The sequence below is a fragment of the Delphinus delphis genome, chromosome 7 (assembly GCF_949987515.2).
Source record: "Delphinus delphis chromosome 7, mDelDel1.2, whole genome shotgun sequence".
Taxonomy (NCBI): domain Eukaryota; kingdom Metazoa; phylum Chordata; class Mammalia; order Artiodactyla; family Delphinidae; genus Delphinus; species Delphinus delphis.
The window spans coordinates 24,508,555-24,529,681 of NC_082689.1; the positions used below are offsets into that span (position 1 = coordinate 24,508,555).

Sequence of the window (21,127 nt, forward strand, 5' to 3'; positions counted from 1 at the left end):
ATGTTAAGCGTTAAAGTATAATTTAAGGAAATTTCTAGAATTGTTTGATTTTTATTAGCTATTATAAAGTACTTATCAAAGCTATCTCTTCTTTTCTATTCAGAATTAGTGTGAATATTAAAACCATACTTCAATTTCATGATGTCATGAAAGATTTGTTTTTTCACAATAGTAAGAGCTCTGCATATATTTTAATAGATACTATTTGGCTCATCCAAAACTTTACCATAAACTCTTATTAGATGTTCTTTTTGCACTCTGAGAGAAGGAAATACTAAACAAATGAAAATTCCATTATTAGTAAGCTGTAGTTTTGTCCATATACCAAAAGTAATGATAGTTTTATTCCCAAATTACAAAAAAAATGGGTAATTATTTAGAGTAGTCAGTAAATAGTAATCTCATTACCCTATCCATTATGCTTAAGTATACTCCATGGTTAGTAACATTTGAAAAGGAAAATTAAAAACTAAATAACAATGTCATTATATAGTGTGTTACACAAAACTACTTACTATGCTATGGGAAAAATCTATTTCATGTTTTTGTTTTCTAAAATTAATTCCATATTTTTCTAGAATCATTGCCCAGATCTCATGATGTAAAATGAACACTTTGTCAAAATGCATTTAGTGATCTATTATGAACTGCTGCCACATTTTGGAAAATGGCAAGTGTAGAAACCTGTTTTTATGTGCCAGCTTTGACAGAAAGGATAAATACAACATCAGTCATCTTGTTTCTCCATTGCCTTTTTTATCAATATATTCAGTAAGAACAAATCATATCCCCTGATCCTGTCAGAAAGAAGATGAAATAATTTTAACTACAGAATAATAATTACCCTATTCGAAAGTAATTAGCAATGTTGCATGTTGATGCTTAGTAACAATTTTTTGTATACACACAGAACAAAAATGAATGCTCTCTGAGTTGCCAGACCTCTCTATGCATTTTATTCTACCTGTTTCAGTAAGACAATATACATTTTATCCTGTTACCAACTTTCTTAATCTTAAGCAGACCTTTATTTTCTTTTGTACTAAACTAGCGTGAAAAGCAACTTAATAAAGTAACAAGAGTTTGCAAAAAACTGTTTAGTGCATAGGAAGTTTTAAAATTTTAATAAAACCTAGGTGAGGAAATATATTTTTCTAATATATAAGCTAAAATTCGTCAAATTTATTGCCTCTATCACCTGTCTTCTAGCTCAGTTCTACTCAAAAGTGTGGTCTACAGGCTGGTGCTGGTCTTTTATAGATAAGTACACAAATTGAGAGTAAGCATTTAGAAATTTTTATACCAATTTAACTTTGCTGTGACATCCAAGTACATGATCATTTTTCTAGTAATTGATTTTTCTTCTAGTATGTATTTTTAAAGTATTGCAGAGTGGCAGTTTGAAACTAAAACAAACCACCTATTCCTTTAGAGTAGGTAGTGTGAGAAGCACTGCTCTCTCCATATATATACTTTCTACCTCTCAGCACTTGCCTTCATTAAAAATTACTGAAGGTAGGTGATTTTTTTAATGGAACTGCAGATGTCTCAAATTAAATTCTTACATTAAATACTTTTCTTTATTTTCTGTTTATTTGTTTATATGGAGTAAGAGAAGTCAGGAAGGAAAGTACAAAGGAAAGAAAGACTTTAGAGCCAGGTTGATTTGGATTCAAGTAAGCTATACCACTTTCTAGTTGTGAAATCCTGTGCAATTTATTGGCACTTTCTGAGCCTCTGTTTCCTTAACTGTACAATGGAGGGAGTAATATCTACATCAAAGGTTAGTTGTGTCGATATATTTAAGGTTTCAGTGCATTTTAGCTCCCTCTCTCTCCCTGTTCTTTCCCTTCAGTAGGCAAATTGAATACGGAATACATACTTTTATGGATATACTTTCTATAATGTATTATAACTATTTATTAAACCCACAATTGTTAGTAATTTGAGTATATTTGATTGACATATGTTGGCTTTGGCATGTTTACATATTAAATGAATTACACGTAGTTATAAAATGATCGATGTTTGACATACAGATGGAGTACCTGATTTTTATAACAGAATTAGACTTTCTCACTTAGTAGTAGAGCTTCTCAAGTGCCAGTAACATTGTCTCTAACTCCAGTGAGAGGAAGTGATGACAACAGGTGTTAACACCTCTCTTTCATCTTTGTTAATTGTCTGGATAACACCTCTCTTTCATCTTTGTTAATTGTCTGGATAATTGGATAAATGTGAAATAGATTTGCTATTGGCTATCATTAAAACAGAAAATAATAATTATAGTAATTATTATTTAGTAATATAGTAATTATAATATAAATAATAATTATAATAATTAGTAAATTGTTAATCCCATTAATACCTGTTTTTACTGGCAATTTTAATAAATTACCAGTAAGATAATTTATGTATACAAAATAAACTGAATCTGCTTTATGATTTCTGCTCCAAATAAAACAACAGTGACAACAATAGTAATAAGTGGAGAAGGAATAGATCATTTTAGAAGTGGCTATATATTTCATTTATATTACAGTGACAGATCTTTTGAAAACAATCTTGTCCTTATATTCAAAAGAAATGAAAACAGGTTAGCGGCAAAGAGATATTTGCATTCTCATGTTCACTGCAGCATTATTCACAATAGCTAAGATATGGAAACAACCTTGATGGCCGTCAGTGAATGAATGGATAAAGAAAATTTGGCATATGTATATACTATGGAATATTATTCAGTCATCAGAAAGAAGGAAGTCCTGCCATTTGTGAAAATATGGATGGACACTGAGGGAATTATGCTGAGTGAACTAAGCCAGTCAGAGGAAGACAAATCCTGTATGATGTCACTTATCTGTGGAATCTTAAAAAAAAAAAAAAAAAAAAGATAAAAGAAAAAAACATAAAAGTCAAACTCAAAGAAACAGAGAATTGAAAAGTGTGTTGCCAAGAGCTGGTGAGTGGGAGGATAGGGAAAGGAAAGGTCCAATGGTACAGACTTTCAGCTATAAGATGAATAAGGTCTGAGGATCTAATGTAAATATGGTAGCTATAGTTGATAACACTGTATTATACAATTAAAATTTGCAAAGAGAGTGGAACTTAAATGTTCTCACAAATGTTTTTTTTTAAATATATGCGAGGTGGTGGGTGTGTTAGTTAACTAGATTAACTAGATAATGTGAATCCTTTCAATGTATTCATATATCTAATAACCATGAGGTACACTTTAAATAATTTACAATTTTATTTGTCAATTATACTTCAAAAAAGCTGAAAAAAAACCCAATATGGTCTTTTCAACTCAAATAGCTTATTTCAGAGGTTATTTCTTTGTAGAGATGAGAGAGAAAGGGCTGCTCTGGGAATCAGAATTGTGGCATTGGACTAGATCACACTTAATTTTCAGTGTCGCAGAGATGTTGATGTTGTACTAGTGGTAGTAAAGATAATAGCAAGAGTATTTCAGACAAATTCTTAATTGTAGTAGATTATTATATTTCTATATTAATCATGAATTTCTTCAGGACTGTAAGATGCAGTCTTATATATGCTAACAATATGAAACTGGAATGTACGTTATTTAAAATCATCTGCTTAATATGACTATATCAAGTTCACGTAGTTTAACTCCATGGTAAAGTTAAATATTAGCCTATTTTTCTTTTTGTAGTCAGTTTAACCAAATATAAATACTCAATTCTCTGTATTCAGCTAAGTTTATAGGTACATATTAAAAAGTTCCTTTTTAACTAGAGGAGTACAGAACCAATCTTTGTTTCCAGATTTTCAGGTTTAAAAAATATTCTCACCTTTGGTGCTTAAATTTGGCGTAGTATAATGTAACCTGTGCCATATACAAAAGTCTGTAATAATGAGCTGTTATATGATGTGATTTTATTTTATGTGTAGTTTGAAAATATGAGACTATACCTAAAATATACATAGTCATTTATAAGTAGCTATTTCTTGAGTTGATAGGACCTAAAACCTTAAGACTAAAGTTAAAGACTGTGAAAAAGTCTCTTTGTTAGAATTTTGTTAGTGAACATAGACTAAAATGATACTGTTTCTTAAATAAGAGTACATTTCTTAAAACTGCTTGGAAAATTTCTCAAATTTAGAAATGAATTGTAAGATACTAAATTTGATTCAAGTAGGAGGATGAATGTTAGAGATAAAGGCACCATTTCAGCTATAGTTTCTTCGTGAAATATGTCTCCAGTCAAAATGTTGCATTGAAGGTAAACTGCTCTCATTCTCGCTCATGTTTGTGTTATTCTAATCTTACCTGACCATTCACGTGAGTGTTGAAGTTATCCTTGGTCTAGGCCAAGTGTAGTGTTTCTCACCTTACTATATTTTATAAAATATGCAGATTACTTATAGGAGAGACCAAGGGCGATAATCTGATCGTTTACACTATTTTGTTTATGAATAGTAGCATCATTTACATATGAAATGAAAGCTATTATTTGTAACTGCTTCTTTTTACTGAAGTGATACCTGTTCCTTGAACTAAATTTGAACATGTCCATACAAAAGAAGAAAGACATTAAAATAGTCTATAATCCCTTCTCCTAGATTGTTAACCTTTGAATGTATGTCAAGAGAAGGGTTTAAGTTACTCGTCTGCTGGAAGAGCAAGGACATATTTGGGCCTCACAGATAAAGGAATCTGGAACTAGATTAATGCTAGAAACCACTCTTCTGATTTTTCATCTACCTGTCCTTCTCATCCATGTTAGTGTTATTCTCCCAGATTAACTTTCTTTATAGAGTGGAATCATAACTTCCACCAGCTTTCAGCCCCATATTTTCTACACTTTGCCATTCAGAGTTCTTTCTTTTTCTTAATTCCGATTGGAAAATCTCCAGGGAATGTCTCTGATTGGCCCAGGTCTCATTATTTGTAAAATCTATTGCTAGGAGGATTTAGTACTATGATAGGCAACCCTCACTTGAATCACATAGTGGGAGTCAGTAGAAAATAGTTCCCCCAAATAAGGCAGCTATTGATCTGCACTGGAGCCAATGATGATGGGCCTGTGACTTGGGTGAACCACAGAGAAGCTGATAGCATTCCCTGGCTGAATGTGTGGTCAGAAAAGAATTTTTGCTTTCTTTGGAACAGTATAAAGGCTTATAGCTGGCTATATCTTGGTCTGGAGGGGGATAACAACAAATATTAAAATAATAGAATTGACCTCTACTCAGAAGAAATTTACAATCTACTTGTAGACGTGTAACAAACAGACCTAAAACAAAAAACAACCCATTGTAAACATATGTGATATTGCAGACTACATGTGCAGTTGAATTTCAGAGACTGTCAAGATCAGTATGAACTACAGTCTTCTGAAGTTCAGTTTGGCTTAAACAAGATTGCTCTATTAAAATAAGTAGAGCTAAAGAAAGCTGGTGCTCCATCCAGGAAAAAAAAGAACATAGAGAATGTATTAGACACAGGAATAAACACAGGATGTGTCCAAAACCATAAGACTGGTTCACTGTAGGATTGGAAAAGGTTGAGAAGAAACAGTTGAGTATGTATGGCGAGACTAGGTTATGGAAGGCATTGAGAATCTGCATGTATATTTTTAAAAACACAAATATACAAATCAATACATTGGTCTCAAATCTGAGGTAGTATTCTCCAAAAAACCTAAAAACATTAACACCATTAACATGCAATGAATAGCTGCAAGAGATTTATCTGTGCAATGATTGTCTTTAGAAAGCAGTAACCCAGGAAATGAGAATGTGAAAAGCTTTTTGTAGTGCTAAGCATAGTTGGAAACCAAGACATATTAACATCTCTTTACAGCTGCAGCTAACAAGTGACAGTCATTTTGCTCTGAAGTAGCAGTTATAGTCAAAAAGTGGCAGTAATAGTCAAAAAGTAAAAGTCAAAAAGTAATATATATGTAGTACACATTATATCATTAGGACAAACGTTAAAAGGAGGTTTACAATTACTATAGGAATAAAACTCCATTTAATATTATCCCTAAGTGTTTCCAAGTGCCTAATTCTCTGAAACCATGTTATTTTGAGAGACATTCAAATACAGAAATTGCATAATGGTTTCATTTTGGGAATTGAAGTATTTTTGACCCTAAACATTCAAAACATTGTTTTATGCTACATCTATAAATAGTAAGATGATGCTAATTATAGTAGTTAGAATACTGAGATGTTTATTAGTTGAAAAATGCAATCATTACATTATATGTAGACTTTAAAAAGCTCTTCCTTAGGGCCCCCCTGGTGGCGCAGTGGTTGAGAGTCTGCCTGCCAATGCAAAGGATATGGGTTTGTGTCCTGGTCCGGGAAGATCCCATATGCTGCGGAGCGGCTGGGCCCGTGAGCCATGGCGTCTGAGCCTGCGCGTCCGGAGCCTGTGCTCCGCAACGGGAGGGGCCGCAACAGTGAGAAGGCCCGTGTAAGCTCTTCTTTAGTTAAATGATATAAAGAAAATTTCTGTTTCTGGGATGTTTGGTTTTTTTGATCCATCTCTTTCTGTTTTAAAAAATTAAATATTGAAACAGTTAATATTTTGGAAAAATAAGATTGATTCCTATAGCGATCTACAAATCAGCATTGGCCTACTGATACAATAGAGAGAAAATAATTTTTTTCTTAAGAAGACACAATTGTAACCATTGATCAATTTTTTAAAAATTGGTAATATGGCAGATACGTTATTAAGGTGTCTATAATGTTTAGATGGTTATGTTGAATTTTAAATTATGTTGGATGTCTGTAACTCCCTTTTAAGCTGATAGTGTTCAGTCCTACCTTCAAAAAAAGCAATTTATTATCTAATGCAGATAAAATAGTATACAGTTTCAAAGGACAACAAAAGAGATCACTGTTGTTGAAATTGTAATATTTTTAAACTCCTAGAATTAGATAGTAGTGTCTTTAATATTGTTATAAAAATATTTTATTTAAAATAGAATAAAGACTTGGGAATTTTTAGGGTGCTTTAAACTCTTCCAGGGTCTGTAGAAATTGGTAGGTCTGGTTCTTATATCTAATTTCACTTAAAATTTTTAGTTATTTCTTTGCTGTTGGTTAGATATAGTACTGAGCTGAACTTATTAGCTATTGTTAAAACTCCAGAAATAGCAAAATTAAAACCACCAAATCAATAAATAGTATTTAGTAAGAGTTTATTGTGCATACAAGAATAGTTTGCAAACTGGAAGCTTTCAAAACTAAAAACTGATATAAAGCTTAGGGGCATGAAGTGTTACACAATGGCTTATAAAGTGAAATGAGGAAGTCGTTAACCTTTACAGTGATTAGTTATTATGATGGGGGTTTCCAGATCGCAGGGGACTGGTTAAAAGCAATTATCTTATACCATTTTTAGGAATATGACTTGTTTCTTTTATGATTGTCAGAGGCATTTACAAGAAATAACCTGAGTAAATTTTCACTTATGCTAATGAAGTAAGCTAGATTTAGTTTTGTTTACGTGGCTTAAATGGTTTTGTCTGCTCAGGGAATTCTCAAGTCCGGTCTCCATTTTATATTTAATTTAAACATTATTATATCACTTTTATACAAGATATGGAATTTAAAATAGTAAACGGTTGTAGCAAGCTAGGCTAGAAAAGAAAATGTGGCAGGAAAAAGAGAGTGATAAAAAAGTCTGTATATTTGAGATACATGAAGGATATTAATTGAAGTATAAGTGGTAAAAAGCACAAAAGGTATTGGATATTGAGGTAATGATGCCTGGAGAAGCAGGAAAATAGGAAGTGAGGAAAAAGACACTGATTGAGTCAGATAGTTACTGGTAAGAGCCAGGGCTAGACTCCAGATGTTTGGCTTTGAAACATAGCTCCACCTTTTATATGTTTTTGTCATCCTGGGTAATTTACCTACTAAATTTTTCAAAGGATTCTTTTTAGGATGCAGTGGGCACATGCATAATTTGTGGGACAAAACTAGGTAATTTAAAAAGATATATAAAATATAATTTATTGTATTCTATTTCTGCTTCCTCATTCATTCATTCAACAAACAGGTGCACAGTGGCTATTGCTATTTGCTTTCCCTGTTAGCTTATTCATATTAGCCTTCTCCAGCAAATTTCAATTAAAACCAAATTTAGGAAGTTTTCAGGAATTAACTTTAGCAATTTTGATCATGCCGTTACTTGTGGTTCCCTTCATGGAATTATAATGTCCTAGAGATGAAAAGGAACTAGGGAAGGAACTAGGGAGGTCATTTAGTTCAACTCTCTCCTTTTAAATGAGAAAACATGTCCAGAGAGGTTAATATAAATGCTAGATGATTATTATTATTTCCTAGCCTCCATGTTTTCATTCTTCAGCATTATAATACTGTTTGCTTCACTTTTACATTTAGTTTAAGTGTGTGGCTGATCACAGAGGTAGATGGTGGCAAAACTAGGTGAGAACCTAGTGTGACTATCATTCTAAATTATTTCCAATAGTCTGCTGACTCTCACTTTGCATTAATTTAAATGTTACTTTCTAACTTTTTTTCTTAGCCACATGTTGCCCTTTTTGCACTACTTTGGTGAACTTTTCCTAATTAATTTAAAAACAGCCTAGTGTGTGTAAAACATCATTGCTGTTTGCAAAAATCATTATTAATTGAACACCACTTGTTTTGAGAAGAAAGAAACATTCAAAATTCTGTAGGTTGCTAAAACATTATTTTGGGCAGATGGACTCAAATGTCTTTCTGGGAAACTGACATAGTTTCCTAAAGTCTATAGTGTACTTCTGTGTCAGATTGAACTACTACTTGACAGGAATTGGTGCTTTTATAACAAGAACTCCTTGAAAATTTTGAGCCTTAAAATATGAAAATGATCATAGGAAGGTAAATTCCCCCATTGATTCTCAGGCTGCTAAACTGGTACTTCCATGTTGAATTATAAAAGTATTAATCTCAGACATACCATGAAAAAACCTGTTGTTACCTGTTTATAAATGTATAGAACAACAACAACAATCCTGAAATGACTGCAAAATGATTCTACTGTAATGGAACTTTGTTTGGAAATATTCTCTCACCCATAAAAAGAGAGAGAAAGAGAGGTTTCAGTATAATAAAAATATATCAACATTTTTTGGAGGTTGTTAAAAAATCTACTTAAAAATGTAAGGCAATAGTGGAAAAAGTAAAACAAAATAGCCTACTTGATTTCCATGTAATAATTAAACATTTCAGTCACTCCTAGCTAAGATGATTGGATTGCAGGATAAGAAGGAAAGTCATTATTTTGAGACTTCCTGGGGTTACTGATACCCTCTCATGCATAACTAATCCTTGTCGAATCACTCCAACTAGTTGAGCAGAGGAGGCAGTTTCTATATTCCACCTCCAGAGGTGTTGACTCTTGACAGGCAGGTATTGTATAGAGTGTATCACTGGGTAAGAGCGAGTAGGAAATTATTCTACCTCAGGGAAGGTTTGAATGTCAATTAACCGTCCCCTTATTTCTTTATGTTTAATATTTAGAGAAGTTGATTAAGCTTAAATTTAAAATTTCTCAGTGTCTTTGCATGTATCATAGGTGGGCTGGTAATTCTGCAATATGAAACAGGGGCCAATTAATCACCTTTTGAACTGAGTCGTGCAGCTGATTGAATGAAACTGACTGGGAATACACACAAAATAATTAGTTTGTGCTTCTTAGATTGTCAGTATTGGGATATTATATGATTATACCACATATGAGAACATTAATGCAGAGTAATATTTTGGATCTTTTGTTTTTTTCCTGTCAAGCCTATTCACATATAAAGTTTAACATCTAAAAATAATTTAGAAATTCTATGGCAGATGGAATAAATTTTCTGTTCATAATAAAAATTATTCAATAATGAGATTAGTATATGTACATATATATGTACAGTTGTATTTTATGCGGGAAGAACTACCTGAAAGTGAGACTGTGGAAGTTTTCTGTGCAAATCTAGCAGCATTCAAGAAAACGTAACTCAAAGAACACAAACTAATGGTGTCCTTACATATGAAGATCAAGGCATTCTGATATATGGTCCCAAACTTCATCCTGTACAGATTTACCAGTCAAACATCTGATTATGCTTAAAACACTTTTATACTTTGTTTATCTGGAAAAGCAGATTTGTGGGTGAAAGTATGGAGATTGTAGTAAATGACTAACTGCAAAAATGAATGTAACTTATTAGGTCACAGCCATTTAAATGCCTGTAATATGCCTGTGTTATACAACAGATGCAAAAATGTACAGCATATGTTCTCTCTAAGACACTCATGAAAATTATTCTTCTTTTTTTTCCTGTTTCAGGTACCTGTTACTTAAACTGGGAAGCTTTGAGTCATACTTGATTTTTTCACGTCTCCCTCTTGTCTCCAAGTTTTAGTAATTTTGTTTCTATATTTTTTCCTCCTCTGCTCAGTTGCTTCTCTCCCTTTTATTTTCCACTGCCGTATTTTTTGCACTCAGCAGTTTTTATCTGGAAATACTGTCCACTGTCTCCAGATTGGTCCCTCTGCTCCTGAAGTCTACCTTGCATGTGTCGGAGTGACTTTCCCCATGCAGACCTGACTATGGACTCTTGCACTAAAAACCTCCACTGCCTGGAGAATCAAGTCCAAACTTCCGGGCACAATCTAGAAAGTCCTTCACAGCCTGTCTGCATTCTGCTTTTCAAGATTTATCTTCCTCTATATCTATACCTGATTCCTTTATTATGTTCACACTGGGTTATTCAGTTTTCTTCAACCAATGATACACTTTCTCAACTGTGTACCCTCTTTGCTCGTCCTCTTGCTCCACCTCTCTTCACCAGGCGTTTTGTACAGATTTTTACATAACTCTCAAAGCCCAACTAAAAATACAGTGCCTATCATTAGCTTTTCCTGATTCCCCATTCCCAGAAGTAAATGAATTTAGCAGCCTTTGAATGCTACTTTCAAAACCAGTTATAGTATCACGCTTCTTTGTTGTAACCTTTCTCTCTTGCTCACACTCATTTGCTTTCTGAATGTTTCTGCTTTATCTTATGTGCTCAGCACATGACAATGTATGTGACATATAGTAGGTATCCAGTAATATTTGTTGAAATAAATTATAAAAAAATGGCTTTGGGAGCCAAGACAAGAAGAACAGTTGATTAGTTCCCATTACTTTATGGCATAAAATAAAAGATAATTATGTTGTGAATACTTTATATATAATAAGCAATAACGTTATTACATCTGAATGATTAAAAAAAAAAAACCTCAGTAGTGTTTCCAGAGTGCTCTGTGGAAAAATAGATATTGCCAGTATCCTATTTTTTAAATCATCTTCAGCGTCAAAACTTTCATCACTTCAAATATTTCTGGCCAAAGAAAAAGTAATTCAAGGGAAAAATTGTTTGAGTTGATTGAAAAAAGTTTAATGTGGATAGGTATTAAAAATAAAAGATTTAGAGATAATTAAGCCATATTATGCCAATAGGCTGATAGGTAGTGATTTAATAGTATAAATTCTAGAGATATCAAAGGACAATCATGAAAAAAGGTACTAAAAGTAAATAAAACTCATCATCACCTTGGTGTAAAGCTTGGGGTATCCATTGCTGAGAGGATACTCTGTGTGGTAACATATTAAGGAAGATTTAACACATCTTGGAATGGTCCAGAAAGGAGGAGTCAAAATGATTTAAAGGGCAGTGCAGATGGCTGGGTAAAGAAAGATGAAACCAGAAAACATTCATGTAGAAAGAGGACGGAAATGTGATCTGATCAGAGGATTCTAAAATCCTAAAGAATTTTGTTTGGATTGTGTTTTATGTTTTAAAATAAATTCTAATATATTTGAAGCCAAAAAATAAAGACACCATCTGTCTCGATTAATCTAAAACAGTTAACAGTTTCAGGAATTATTTATACACACATTTAAAAATATTTACTCTGTGATGGGTCATTAAAGGATATTGGGCTATTTTGAGGTAACTCTACCCCTTGAAGTTGGTATAATGAAGATTATTATACATCTTTGTGAAATTTTCATTGGCATGACTATAAGAAGTGAATAGTGTGGTGAATTGAACTATACAGACTTTGGGGCACAGTTAGAATATGTAAAATATGGAACATTTAGCTTCAGGAAAAAAATGCCATAATAATCAATTTTGTTTTCTAGTTAATAGGAAAAGTAGAGTTTACAAGTACTTTTTGATAACACATTATAGAATACACTGCCAATGATTATCTTTTAATTTTGTGGATATATATCTTTTTTCGTATGTTTTGATATAAAGTGAAGAAATACATTTCTGGTCCTTAAAAGCCCTGCAAAAATTGTATTTCTTAAGTATAAATATTAATGTTATTTTAATTATGAGTTAGTTTTGCATTTAAAAACTCCTAGCAGAATATTTGTTTCTTAACCTTCACAATTAATCACCTCAGTATTCTTTTTATTTTTTTTAAGAGAAGATAACTAATGAAAGAAACACTGTGGTATTTATAAACAGCAGACTCAGTCTTTTTATACTTAAGAACAATCAGTTGAGAGTATAATTCTGTAATGATTAATCAGCTCTTAACAGATTTCAATTTCTTCTACCTGTCACTTAATCTTGTACCTTATTTATCTCATCAGTATTTGTACTTCAAAAATACTTTACATTTATTTAAGGCATGCCGTAGTTTCTGACAACTGTGATATAGTTTTGTTGTAGTTATTTTAAAACTAAAAGTATATCTATATAGGTTATTCTAGATGTGTATTTCATTGTTATTCTTTACACCAATTTCATCTTATGTTAGAGAGTTAGGAGAATTGTTTTGAAGCTGTTTCTTTTCTTTTTTTTTTGCGGTACGCGGGCCTCTCACTATGTGGCCTCTCCCGTTGCGGAGCACAGGCTCCGGACGTGCAGGCTCAGTGGCCATGGCTCACGGGCCCCGCCGCTCCGCGGCATGTGGGATCTTCCCAGACCGGGGCACGAACTCATGTAGCCTGCATCGGCAGGCGGACTCCCAACCGCTGCGCCACCAGGGAAGCCCTGAAGCTGTTTCTTGAAATTACATTTTCTTTCATTCCAAAAGGTTTCTATAAAAAACATTAGATTTATGGGACTTCCCTGGCGGTCCAGTGGTTAGTACTCTGCCCTTCCACTGCAGGGGGTGTGGTTTTGATCCCTGGTGGGGGAACTAGGATCCCACATGCCATGCGCTGTGGCCAAAAAATAAAAATAAAATAAAATAAAATAAACATTAGATTTAATAAGGACTAAATACTGCTATAAAGAAACTGTATACTACAGTTTACTTTATAAAACATTATTTCCTCAAGAGAAAAATATTTGTACTTATACTTCCCTGATTCTGTTTTCCCCATTCTCTTTCAAGGGTGAAATAAACTTAAATTTTAAACCAAAAAAGAAAGACAGCTTGGGAGAGAAGCCACTGTATTAAAAATGCTTGGGGGCAAGGATGATATCTGTTTGTTTTCTTGCACAGTGCCCAGAACCTAGTATGGTGCCTTGCATGTAGTTAGTGCTCAATAAATATTTGTCAAATAAATAAATGAATAAGTGTTATATATTTAACAATATATTCTTTTGTGCTTATATTCTTAACAAGATAAAACAGAAACTGGTATTCTTTATTGCTTTGTTACTAAAATTTCTAAAATTTGCACTTTTTTCCATTCATTTTTCTATCCAATGAAACTTGAAAAAATGAGATGGATTTGAGGTTTAGACTTTTCTCTTTACTATAGTTTATGTTTTACCCACAATCTTTTTCCTTCTCTCCTATCTTTGGTAATGGAAACCAGCAGGAATTTAGTATACACTGAAACATTTTTTCTTTCAGGTGAATTTAAAGTGCCAAAATGAAGGGTTCACTTTCTCATTCATTTCCTTTCTAGCTCCATTTCACATGCTCAACGGCCATATGTGGCTACTAGCTCTTGTACTAGTGAGTGCAGATACAGGACATTTTCATCATTACAGAAAGTTCTTTGGATGTCTCAGGGTTAAAGACTGTTGCCTTCTATAGAGACGACCAAAATGAGAGGTCGTGTAGGGTTAGGAGCGTGAGATATATTTACCGTGCTGAGTTTGAGATGCCTGGGGATATCCATGTGGATAAGCAGCTAGGCATGTGAGTCTATAATTTAGGGAAAGATCGGAGCCCAAGATAAATTTTAGAAATCATCAGGACATGGGTGATAATTAAAACCAAGAGAATGCATAAAATCACCAAATGAGAGAATGGAAAGAAGTATAATGGGTGATTGAAACAACCCAACCAGGAAAACACAACTGGGTATTACAGAATAACCCCTTGAAAGTGATCAGATTGTCAGAGAGGTGGAAGAAGAATGAGAAAATAGTGTCGTGTAAAAACATTCCCTTACTTTTTCATGAATAGAAAAAGATAGTGAGGTCCTCAATGTCAGATACAGCTGCAAGGTCCATTAAGTTATGATTAAACCTCCAAATGAGGGAGGATTAAGAATTTTTCATAACTTGGATAAAATTTGCCTTGCTAAATTAATATTATTTTTTAGTGTCTTAATATTGACACTTTGCATTTTTAGAATGTATACTACATATTATTGTCTCTAAAATTTGTTCTGAGTTAATGGTCATTTTATTCCTGATGTGTTGTATCACAAAAAAAAAAGAAGAAGAAAAAGAAAAACTCAGAATTGTAGAATCAAAACACGTCTTAACAAAAATTGAGTCCAGCTGCTTCACTTGTTGACATGGAGACAGACCAAGAAAGTAAAAATGACTAAGTTTTCACAGATAGTTAGTGTGCTCTTCCACAATACTTATTACATTGCTCCTGTTTGATGATTTAGTCCAGCAGCTGGTGCTGGAAGAAATATACAGTTAATAGATTGTGGTTACATCTACCAGAAGTTAAAAGTTTTGATTAAAGAATGGTTCTCATAATAGACTCATGGGAATCATTAAGCTATTTAGAAACAGATAAACTATTATTTATTGTGGAAATAATTTCCACCTTTCTACAGGAGCTCACAAATCAAAAGTTTTATATTCTTATTCTTATACAGATTCTAACCATGTGGGTAGTATATGCATAAAAATGTTTCTCTGAAATGTATCAGTATGTGGGGCTACCTCTTGGATAATAGCTAGCTTTTCAAATTGGCATTTTCATGCTAAGCAGCCAATGAGTCTTTCAATCTGACAGCATGTTTTGGGTTGTATGAAAGAGAAATCATCTTAAATTAGTCTATCTTCTCAGTGGAAGAGAAGAGAAATTGTCAACTCTCTAGTGCCTCACCATAGTAAGTTATAGAAGTTAAGAAATAACATTGTATCTGTTGACGTATAGAAGCTTTGCAATTCATGCACCCAGTGATTTTGGAAGGAAGGCAGAAAATATTTTCTCTAATACTCTGTGTCGGAAATATCTGAAATATTGATAAAATTAGGTTTACATATCCTAAACATGAATAAAGTCCATTAGTCCTCATTCTCATTCCTTAATCTCTTTCTGCAGTGTTTAAATCCATTTATCCAATAGCTAGATAAAAACAGTTTTTAATTTTAAAATAACAAAAACAACAACAAAAAGCCCTGATACAATAATCATATGAAATGTTGAAACCATACCAAGTTTGTTATACAAAGAGACAGCAAATTACTTATCACAAATCTCACAAAAACAAAAGAAATTAGGCTAATATCAATTGGTGGATATCAATGAACTAAATATCTTTACATAAGAGCCTTATTAAAAAAAAACACTAACCTAACAATTAGAACATTAATCATATGTTCTCTGCTTTTGGAAATTGTCTTGCTTGCTCTATCAATAAGTACAATTGGTAGATATAGCCATGTGTGCATTTAAAAATATCAACTGTTGGAGGCAGAAGGAGTTTGTATAACTTTTATCTTCTATTGAGATTCTTTGCACATCTCTTATTGTCCCATAGACCTTAAATGGAAAATTAGTAGGAGTCTTTCTTTTCAAAGTAGATTTTCCTGGTTAAAACTCTATATGAGGGTGGGGGTGAGGGAAAAGATGTTGGAACTAGCAGCCATAGAGTTACAGCTGTTATTTTACAGTTACATAATCCTCACACAGTCATGTAGGTAGGTATATATCATCCTTGTTTTCTAGCTAAAAACTCCTAGCTCTGATGAGTTAAGTGATTGGCTCCAAGTTACCCAGCTAGAAAATGTCAGAGCTGGAATTTAAACAGTCTTATCTAATTCAAGTATACTATAGTGGAGAACTAAATTTTTCTATTAAACATTATGTAGTTTTGAGAACTAATTTAGTATAGCTAATTTTTACATTTTCTTGAATACAGAAAGTTGTGATTTGTCCTGATAATACTTAGATTTTAAAAACAGTTTTAATGTTTTTAATCTCTATTTTAATATATGTAACATGTTGACATGTCTTGTAGAAAGGAATCAATTGCTCAAATGTTTGTAAATTTAGAGTAAGTTTCTGAGATGCATGTAAAATATTGATTCTAAATTTTATTCATACATATTGGTATATATCCACATGTTAAAATTTATATGTAAACATGTAAGTCTTTTGAATGTGTTAAAATGATAAGACTCTAACTGGTCTCTTCAATTAAGTATGATTTTTCCCAGTAGCATTCTCCCATGCATTCCTGTTATCCTGAGTTAAATTTTATTAACTTATATATTGAGGAAAGGTAAATTTATTCTCAATTTCTTGGTCATATTCACTTACACATTTGGATGTATATAGTGGTTTGTAAAACATTTGCAATTTTGATACCAAAAATTACAGGCACAAATATGTTTTCTCCTTTCCTGTACAAATATATCACAAGGTTGACCCATTTTATTTTTACCTGTTTTAAACTTTTGAGTTTAAAAGACATAGTTTAATTTTTACAGACTCTGACATTGTCACAAGTCTTAAGTCTCTCTGGAGGTTGGAAAGTGTAAGTGTGAATAAAATGTGCAAGGTCATTAACTGGCATGATTTAAAGAACCTTGGTAAGTTATTCCCTCCCATCATCCTCCCCCTTCATTCCACACATAACTTTCTTCCCTACTCATGACATCTTTCCCCACCCCTATCCATTTATTTTCTACAACAAAAAGAATGGTAGTTAACTGCCCTTGATAAATATCTGAAAAAGAGCTGGACACTCACAATCCATGCAGTGTACGAAAGAGGTGCCTCAGACAATCGTTCTCTTGTTCTATTCTATTGTGCTTCATGCTTTCTCTTGTGATGCAACCTTCATTTCAACCCATTCTCCCCTCACATGTAAATCCAACAGTCTTTGTAGATATGAATAGCTGTGCCCTGTAGCAACTAGACAGAAATGAAAGGAATGTATGCTTAAGTCTGAAGTATAGTATTTTATTGCATGGTTGAAGTTCAGCTGTACTTAAATGTTGGAAAATATTGGGATACTACTTCAGATGCTGGAGTTAATAATTTTGGGTGAAGTTGGTGACATTTCTTAAACATGTGTTCCCCACTTTTGCTTAAACTTCTTTTTATAGAATAGTTGGGCTTTTAAAAATAAAACTATTGGAGATAAACTGGGTGGGTGTTAATCTTAATACTAAATTAAAATTTATTAACTAATGAACTAATGAAAAAAAAAAGGCTGCTCTGTTTTAATCCCCGGTATACTGATCACTATGTAATTTGTTTTGTACTGCATCCAATAATGTGACAGTGGGTGGTATTAGCTGAAGATAAGGAGGCCTCTATATAGGACTAGGTCATGTTTATATCAAGTCAGTCAATTCCATATTGAGAGATATTTTACATCACTTAATTCTATTTGATACCAAAGAGTTTAAGCAAGTAGTTGATGATTTTTTACAATATTATGAGACACAGTTAGAACTCCTTTTTTATACTTTTATTTTGTAAACACAGCTCAAATATCAACTTTTCTTTGGAATATTCTTCAACCTTACCACAAAAAATTAGTAGTCCATTCATATACAAAATGTGTGGCATAGTCCTCAACAATTATATTGATATGTTTTAGTCATGGTCTTCTCAGCAGCTGGACTGTAAAATAAAAAGGCTGGATTCATTTCTTATTCTCTTTTATTTAAAATATTCCTTATTCTCGACTTTCTATTGCATATTGGAGTGCCTAGGATATAGTAATCACCCCAATTAGTATTTGTTGATTAATTCACAAGCTTAATGTACTGAGACTCTATAGTTTTATTAAAACAATGAAACTGCCTTTTGCTTAGCATAATATAGACTTACAGGGAGACTGCTGTGCATTTCTTACTCAAATTTTAAATATGAATATAAGTGTAAAACTATGTACAATTAAATATTCAATTCCATCTAGCTCTCTGCTAATCTATAGGGTTATAGGCCTCAGTCTAGCAATATTTCCTTAGCATTTGGAAGTGATTTATAATGTCTTTTGAGTATTTATCTAGTATTATATGGGAAGGATCATTGTTTACCTCTATTGGTCAGGCTTATATAATGGGGACCAGGCAGAAACACCAACTAATGAACTAATGAAAAGAAAAAAAAATGAGCTGCTCTATTTTAATCCCCCATATTTACTGATCACTATGTAATTTGTTTTGTACTGCATCAAAAAAGTGTAAAGATGGGGTATTAGATGAAGGAAAGGAGGCCCTTACCTAGGAGCAGGCCATGTTTATGTCAATTCAGTCAATTCCATTGGAAGATATTTTAAATCACTTAATTCTATTTAATATCAGTTATTTTAACATGCAATGAATGAGTTGGTTTATTATGAAAGACACTGTATTACATGAATGGTGTACAGGCAGTATATAACACTATGTATAACAAAAATTTTTTCTTTTTAAAGTGTGTCGCTTAATTAAAGAATTCCTGGAGAGAACTATAACAGGAATATAATGTATTATTTTGTAAGTGTAAAAGTATGTTATATATAGTTCTAACTGGGAAACACTTTCTGTGCTATTGCTTTATATTTCCGCTGAATGATCATATAATAAAGAATTCATGATTTAGAATGAAAGTAAGAAGGATCCATACTTTTTAAAATGAAAGAATGGAACTGTGAGATAGATCTTTATCTAAAAAATTGGAACTGGTCATTTTCATTAAATAGATAGTTTTCTGTAGAAGTGATAATCACTATGGAAATAGATTATAATTAAGTAAAAATCACTATATAGATAAAGTTAATGTAACTAAGACTGTGACTAGCTTTATTCTTAAAGGAAATAATATCAATTATTTACATTCTTTATTTATCCACTTTCTCTTCTCATTACCTAAATTTTCACTTATTCTCATTCATTAAGAGTCCTTTTATGTAGCAGGTAGGGGAAAATAGGAAGAAAAAAACCAAATGGATGGTTTTAATTTGGTGAAGAAAGTGGTCATTTAAATCTCCATCTATACAAGGCAAATATTCATATATTATTTGTCCCAAGATTTTTAATCTTGTCTTGCTTCTTTTTCCTTTCTCCCTGAATTAGCATTGGAATTGAGTCACTACCAACCAAGTTTTTTTAGGCAGTAAGTCAGATGCTTCAGGAGACATATTTGGTGTATACTAATATGCCTCCACTGTTTAAAGACTGTTGTTATTGCTGCTGTAAGAAATTACCACAAACTCAGTGGCTTAAAACCACAGATTTTATTATCTTAAAGTTCTGGAAGTGAGAAGTCCAAGTGGGTTTCACTAGGCTAAAATTAAGGTGTCAACAGCATTGATTTTCTTCTTAAGCTCTAGGAAAGTATCCATTTGGTCTTTTCCAGCTTCTTCTGGTGGTCTACATTCCTTGGTTTATGGTGCTCAGCCAGCCGTCTCATCACTCCAAAATCTGTTTCCTTCCTCATATCTCCCTCTCTAACTCTGAACTTCTTGTCTTTCACTTTCCCTTGTTTGTACTCTTTTGATCACATTGGGCCCACCCAGATAATCCAGTGCACTGTGACATCTCAAGCACCCTAATTTTATCATATCTGCAAAATCCCTTTTGCCATGTAAATTTAACATATTCACAAATCCCAGGTATTAGGACCTGGACATCTCTGGGAGTCATTATTCTGCTTACCACAAGGACTTTATTTGATATAACCAGATTCAACACTGTTATCATTTAGATCATTACTACCATTGTTCCTGACTTCTGTCGGGTTTGAAATAAAACCCTAGTTTAGCAGTTCCCGAGCTAATGTCATAATCACCTCTGAAGTGTGTCCCAAGTAATTTGTAACCAGGAATAGTTAAGTGCCAATTTTTTTTTAATGGTTTACTTCTTTTTAACTAAATTAAAGTATAGGCAAGGTTATTCCCATAACTATTCTCATTCTGCTAATGATTTCTTGAATGGGAAAGAAAGAGGTGGGTGTTAAAATACACTTAAAAAAACCCCACATATTCCAAATCTACGGTGTGTCTATTATGGATGTATTATAAATTAATGCCTATAATTAGGAATGATTATAATTACAAAATTTGTGACAGTGGGATATCTAGTCCGCATACCTGTTTGAAAATATTTTATACCCATGAATAAATTAAATATTTTATACCTGTGAATGTGATTTTTCATGTTGGTCATGGATCAGTAGACAGAATTTTATACCTTTTGCTCTTGAGGGCCAAAAATTAATGCACTGTGAATAGTGCAAAAGTTAATGCACTGTGAATATAGTCTATAAAACAGCTTAGGTAAATAATAATAGTAATGCAAATAATGCAAGTTTTGACAATTAAAATAAAAGCAATAATAAAAACCAATAGTGTGAAATATATTAAAAACAGTTTTGAAAATAGATGGTAGCAAGTGTAACTTGAAGTGATATTTATCAGTATCATCTCATTGGGGAACACTATATATAATTAAGTATAGCCTTAATTCTTCGAACAAAAAGGCACATTTGACTTAATTATATTTTTCTTTCAATAAATTTTATTTATTATAGAAGTTGTGGTATTTTTCATCATAAATTATCAAAAGTAGCTTGTGTCTGATGTATTTTGTACCTCTTCCCACCATCAGAATTTTAGAAGTCAGCTGATATTTATCATTGGCAATAAAATAATTCTGCTAATGACACCGTAGATGATTAATGCGCATCTGACTTCATAAAAAACTGGAAGTAC

The 21,127-nt window shown here is 32.6% G+C and overlaps 1 protein-coding gene across 1 annotated transcript in view; it reads left to right on the forward strand.

The window, feature by feature from the left end:
- The window catches only part of ERBB4 (erb-b2 receptor tyrosine kinase 4), a 1,108,236-nt gene that overhangs the window by 61,657 nt on the left and 1,025,452 nt on the right, over nucleotides 1-21,127 (forward strand). The window lies entirely within an intron of this gene.